Below are 6,693 nucleotides of genomic sequence, written 5' to 3' on the forward strand. Positions count from 1 at the left end.
AAAAAAAAAAAAAAAGAAAAGAAAACCAAAGGTGGAGGCATCACAAGCCCAGACTTTAAATTATATTACAAAGCTGCAATCATCAAGACAGTACAGTACTGGCAGAGAAACAGACACAGATCAATGGAATAGAATGGAGAACCCAGAAATGGACCTACAAATATGTGGCCAACTAATCTTCGACAAAGCAGGAAAGAATATCCAATGGAAAAAAGACAGTCTCTTTAGCAAATGGTACTGGGAGAACTGGACAGAAACATGCAGAAGAATGAAAACGGACCACTTTCTTACACCAGACACAAAAATAAATTCAAAATGGATGAAAGACCTAAATGTGAGACAGAAAACCATCGAAATCCTAGAGGAGAAAATAGGCTGAAACCTCTTTGACCTTGGCCACAGAAATTTCTTATTTGACATGTCTCCAGAGGCAAGGGAAATAAAAGCAAAAATGAACTATTGGTACCTCACCTAGAGAAAAAGCTTCTGCACAGCAAAGGAAACAATCAACAAAACTAAAAAGCAACTGATGGAATGGGAGAAGATATTTGCAAACGACGTATCAGATAAAGGGTTAGTATCCAAAATTTATAAAGAACTTATCACACTCAACACCTAAAAAACAATCCAGTGAAGAAATGCGCAGAAGACATAAACAGACGCCTTTCCAAAGAAGACATCCAGATGGCTAACAGACATATGAAAAGATGCTCAACATCACTCATCATCAGGGAAATACAAGTCAACACCACAATGAGATACCACCTCACACCTGTCAGAATGGCTAACATGAACAACTCAGGCAACAACAGATGTTGGTGAGGACGTGGAGAAAGGGGAACCCTTTTACACTATCGGTGGGAATGCAAACTGGTGCAGCCACTCTGGAAAACAGCATGGAGGTTCCTCAAAAAATTAAAAATAGAACTACCCTACAAGCCAGCAATTGCACTACGAGGTATTTATCCAAGGGATACAGGTATGCTGTTTCGAAGGGGCACATGCACCCCAATGTTTATAGCAGCGCTATCAACAATAGCCAAAGTATGAAAAGAGCCCAAATGTCCATCAACTGATGAATGGATTAAGAAGATGTAGTGTATATATATACATATACATATATATATATATATATATATATATATATATATATATACACACACACACAATGGAATGCTACTGGGTGATGAAAAAGAATGAAATGTTACCAATGGTAAGATTCCAACGTGGATGGAACTAGAATGTATTATGCTAAGCAAAGTCAGTAAGAAAAAGACAAATATATGATTTCACTCATATGAGGAATTTAAGAAACAAAACAGATGAACAAAGGGGAAGGGAAGGAAAAATAAGATAAAAACAGAGAGGGAGGAAAACTTTAAGAGACTCTTAAATACAGAAAACTGAGAGTTGATGGAAGGGTGGTGGGTAGGGGGATGGGTTAAATGGGTGACAGGCATTACGAAGGGCACTTTTTGGGAGGAGCACTAGCTGTCATATGTATGAGATGAATCACTGGGTTCTACTCCTGAAGCCAAGACTATACACTGTATGTTAACTAACTTCAGAATAAAAAATAAAAAATAAATTAAGAAAACACAAATATTATATTGAAGCAATCACAGAATTTAGTTTGTTCTCTGTGAAAAAGGCTAAGTTTCCTTACAGCGTTTGTCACATCTTCTTTTTTAAAGTTTATTTATTTATTTTGAGAGAGAGAGAGAGAGAGAGAGAATAGGGGAAGAGCAGAGAGAGAGGGGGAGAGACAGAGAATCCCAAGCAGGCTCCACGCTGTCAGCACAGTCCCCACGCCAGGGCTTATAACTCATGAACTGTGAGACGACGACCTGAGCCAAAAACAAGTGCTGGACGCTTCACCAACAGAGCCACCCAAGTGCCCCAGTGTTAGTTCTTAATAAGTGGTTGTAAAAGATGACCCTTCACCTATATTAGCTTCCTATGGTGGCTGCAAACAATGCACATTGATTCTCTTCTAGGTCATAAATCTGAAATCGGTTTCACCAGGCTAAAAGCAAGGTGTGAACAGGGCTGCATGACCTTTGAAAGTTCCAAGGTAGAATCCATTTCCTTGCCTTCTCCAGCTTCTAGAGCTGAATTCTTTGCATTTCTTTATTCATGACTTCTTCCTCCATCTTCAAAGCCAGCCATACAGCATCTCGTTTCAGTTGTCACATTGCCTTTTGCTTATGTATTAAAATTTCCCTCTGCTTCCCTTATATAAGGGCACTCCGATTTCTCGGGCCAACCACAATTATCCAGGATAATCTTCCCACCTCAATATCCGTAACTTGAATCTAAAAGTCCCATCTGCAAGAGAGAAAGTAACATCCCCACATTCTAGGGATTAGGACCTGAGTATTTGAGAAAGCCTTATTTCACCCTACCATATTACTCTATACATAGTTTGCCCAAGTAGCAGATTCCATATCTCACCAGAATATTCCTTTGTTCTGACTTCAACGTGCTTGTGAGTATTCTCTTTAAACTAAAATAATAATAGCTCTGCATTTCTGAAGTTTTAAGGACTTGTCTACATTTACTTAAATGTTGTCTTGACACTGAATTAGTAGACAGCCAAGCTACAACCATTCACGTTCTCAGGCTCTCATGATTCTACCTTAGGCATGCAAACGTCTAGGCAACTTTTGATTTTAGCATTCCCAAAATACAATCTAAAATGAAGACCGAAAGAAAATAATACTTTGCATTATCTTTTGCACTTAAAACTGTCTTTGGTTTTAAACTGATTTCTCACAGGGTCCCCAGAAAGTCATAAGGATTTTTCACTTTATAAAAAAAAGAGAAGTGCTAGAAATGATTGGATTTACTGCACATGTTACTACTGATGAGTTGCACAGAAAATTCTCAAATCAAAACAAGTACTTGGACTTCTCTTTGTTAAATATTAACAGAGAAAATATTAATGTAAGTGTTTAAAATCTTATATATTGTATGGGAAGTCTCTAGAGATTTGTCAATGGTCTCACTATCCATGAGATGTTTCTGATTATCAGAGTCCTGGTGGGGTTTTCTCCAGTGATTTAGGCAACAAGACTATAGTATTATCAGACATCATTTATTACTTTTAAATATTTGGTTGCAATCTTCCTTATAAAATTTCAATCTAGCATCTTCTAGGCCAGTGCTTTTCAACTGAGGATGCACATCAGACCTACCTATTATAATGGTTATGTTTTACGTGTCAATTTTGCTAGGCTATGGTGCCGACTCATCTGGCCAAATACAAGTCTAGGTGTTGCTGTGAAGATACTTTTTAAATGAGTTTAACATCTACAATCAGTTGACTATAAGGAAAGGAAATTACCATCACACAATCAGTTGAAAGTCTAAAGAACAAAAACTGAGACTTCTTGGCAAAGAATTTGGCCACACTGTAACGTTGAAATCTGGCCAGAGTTCTCGGCCTGCTGGACTGCCTTACAGAATTAGGACTTGTTAGATCAGATAACCACATGAACCAATCACATGTATATGTACACACATGCAGAGACATAGAGATAGATATAGATATAGATATAGATATAGATATAGATATATAGATATATCCTATTGGTTCAGTTTTTTTTTTCTGGAGAACTCTAATGCACCAAGGAGATTTTATTAAAATCCATAAGTCTAGAACCGATTCCATACTTTTTTGAAAAAGGGTTACATCATTACGCTTACAGACACTGAGTCAAAAACTCTTTTTCTGCCTTTTCTTTTACATATGACAGAAAAAGGTAATTTCACCTGTAGTTGCACTTTTATTGTTATGCCCTCCCACAAGACTTTTACTTATGAGAATTATCACCAAGTTGATCTCAGCCATAAGTATCTGTCTCCTCCAGTTTGTTATTTTGATTTACACTGATGCTTCCCTGAAGGCCTTATAAGCCATCTACAGCCCAGAGATTTTGCCTTCAGCAAGTAAGGATGGTCTCAGAACCATAAAAAAGGACAGTAACTTAGACACCTCAAGAATAAACTCTTAAGCACAGGCTTCTGATGTCATCACATAATCACCTTTAAGACCATGTCAGTGGACAGAGAATCTCAAAAACACCTTATTTGAGGGGGTGGGTTCATGACACAACTATTACAATGCCCAGTGGAAGAAGACCTGGATTTGCAGATTGAAAGGCCTGAACCATAAAATCAGTCCTTGATCCTAACCCTTTCTGAAATAAAACACAAGTAAAAGTTCTTGAGAGTTGTTGCTCGTGCTTACCCAGAGATCCAATAAACCCCGACATCTCTGTATCCAAGAGAGTAGCTTCTTTATCCCCGAGGAGAGTATTACACACTTTCTCTCTTGAGGCTCATCTCTCAGGCTATAGTAGCAGAGGAACCCCAACAACAGGTACGAGAACAGGACTGGCATACTCACTGTTCTACCCATTGGCCATGTGACATTTGGAGAGTTGAGGGTCAGCTCTGGGCCAAAGTGGCCTCAGCTGTAAAATGGACACCCTAAAAAATAATTCCTGTCCTCTGTGCCCCATTTACCCACTGTCAGTACAGACTTTTCTTGGGAAAAGCTCAGACTGGTAATTGTACACCTTGAGCAGACCTCTGAAACAATTTTGTCCAACCTCCTCATTTTATAGCTGTGGAAGCTGATGCGCCCCCAAGGAAACCACACCCGTGGGAGACCAGAACCTGACTTTCCTCCCTCTTCTGGCACTCTTCTGTCCCAGTATGTCATGAAAGCTCTCTCCTCCACAGTCGAGTTGGTGAATTCCTTTCATCCTATGTGGCAGAACCTAAGCGTCCCACAACGACACTACCTGACCTGCCTCCTTGCCGCAAACCGGTTTCCTTTCGATTTTGTTTAAAAAGATGCAGTGGAGAGAGATTTTCCCCGCAGCGATTTCAAAACCCTAAATACATGACGTACCAGTCTTCCGTTTTCATGAAGGACTCTGAAGCAGAAACACTAAATGAAACATCAAATACAGGTCCTATTCGAGGCCTTTCCTAGATTTGAAACCACACTCCTTAAAGAATAAAAAAAATAAATTCACTCTTACAGTGCTATTCAAATGTGACTTAGGGACTGATGTAGATCATTAAATTATGTTACTGATCAGCTACGACCGGTTCGGAAATGGTCGGCCTTTAGCGACCTTTACAGCAATCGTGGGTTTTGCCACAACACTTAAGTGAGTGGAGTCTTCTTGTTGAACAGAGTATATACTAGTTCAGATGTAGCTGAATTCGAGTGAAGAGTCAAATGTAAACTCCATTCTAGTCCTAGTAAAATAGGACCACATATCAGTTCACAATCTATCTGAACAACAGAAAATACTGGCCCCATACCAAAGACAACTGTGAGGAGCACTGTGCTGTTCTAATCTATTGAAGGAGAGAACTTTACCCTTCAGAAAACTGGTTTTAGGATGGTGAGGATAACGAACTCAACCAACCTTAAGAGACGGGACGGTACTGTAAAGGAGTGACGTGGGTCATACGTGAGATACAACGGCAAAGGGTGAGCACTGTGGCAAACCAGAGAGGCCCAGTAGTCACGGGACAGCAGCCAGACATCTTCATGTGACAATAAACACGTGTGTGCAGACATTTTGGCTTCACCCGAGAAGCCAGTGACTGAGGTTTTTATGTTAAAAATTCTTTATTTTAAATGCTGGCAGCTGATTAATTTTCCTGTAAATACATCACTGTAGGCCTAATGATCCCATCTGCTACCTGCATCCTGGCCACATCCTGTAGGATGTCAGATTGAGGAACTAAGGGAGCCCGGGCCTTCAAACGTCTCTGTTCCCAAAGGCTGTTCTCAGTGGGAGCCCAGCCTAATCCCCATGCCTTGTGCTCATGCCAACCCCGAGCCCACACAACCTTCCAGATTCCCCCAGACTCAACTCTTGGGCTCATCTCTTCTCACACATTATGTTTTCTGCTGTGCTGACCCGTGTCTGACCTCAGCCTGTCCTGATACACCTTTGGATCCCAGACCTAGTTTGGCAGCTACACACCCCCCAGCCCCGGACCCCACTCACTCTGGTTTTAGTTTCCCATTCCCAACAGGGCACTGGTCATCAACGGTGTCCTCCCTCCAGGGCCCAAGCTAGAGCTGATCCTTCCTCACCATTCTCCACCTCCTACTTTTTTGAAATGCACAAAGGGCCTAAACTTGGTGGCTCATTCTTTCCCAGGAGCAGTGATTCCCCCTCTCCACCTGCCTCCCCTGAGTGGAGGATTCCTGTGCACATGTAGGAGGAGGATTTGGCAGGGGCTGCATTTACACCCATCCTGTACTGGCCCTGGCCCCCATGTTTCCTGTGAAATCCACAAGCACAGCTGAAGCACAGTTCTTAAAGGGATGGCAGTAGTGCTCTGCCCGATTGTCCAAAGCCCCTGTGACTGAAGATGGCTTGCCAACACGAAGTCACTGAAGCTCCACCTCCAAATTCCACCTTGGATGCTGGATAGTCTGAAGGAGCCCAGGAAGTCTGGCTCCCTACAGGCGTCACAGAGACCATTAGTGTGGACTACTGCATGGACTGTAAAGTGACCACCTGACCACACAGGTCTGCTAACCCAACATGGTTTACCCACCTACTCTCACCTCTCTGGCCTTAATGTTTATTTGAGAAAGAGAGAAAGAGAGAGAGAGAGAGAGAGAGAGAGAGAAAGAGAGAGAGAGAGAGA

The sequence above is a fragment of the Panthera uncia genome, unplaced genomic scaffold, assembly GCF_023721935.1.
Source record: "Panthera uncia isolate 11264 unplaced genomic scaffold, Puncia_PCG_1.0 HiC_scaffold_2156, whole genome shotgun sequence".
In the NCBI taxonomy this organism is placed as follows: domain Eukaryota; kingdom Metazoa; phylum Chordata; class Mammalia; order Carnivora; family Felidae; genus Panthera; species Panthera uncia.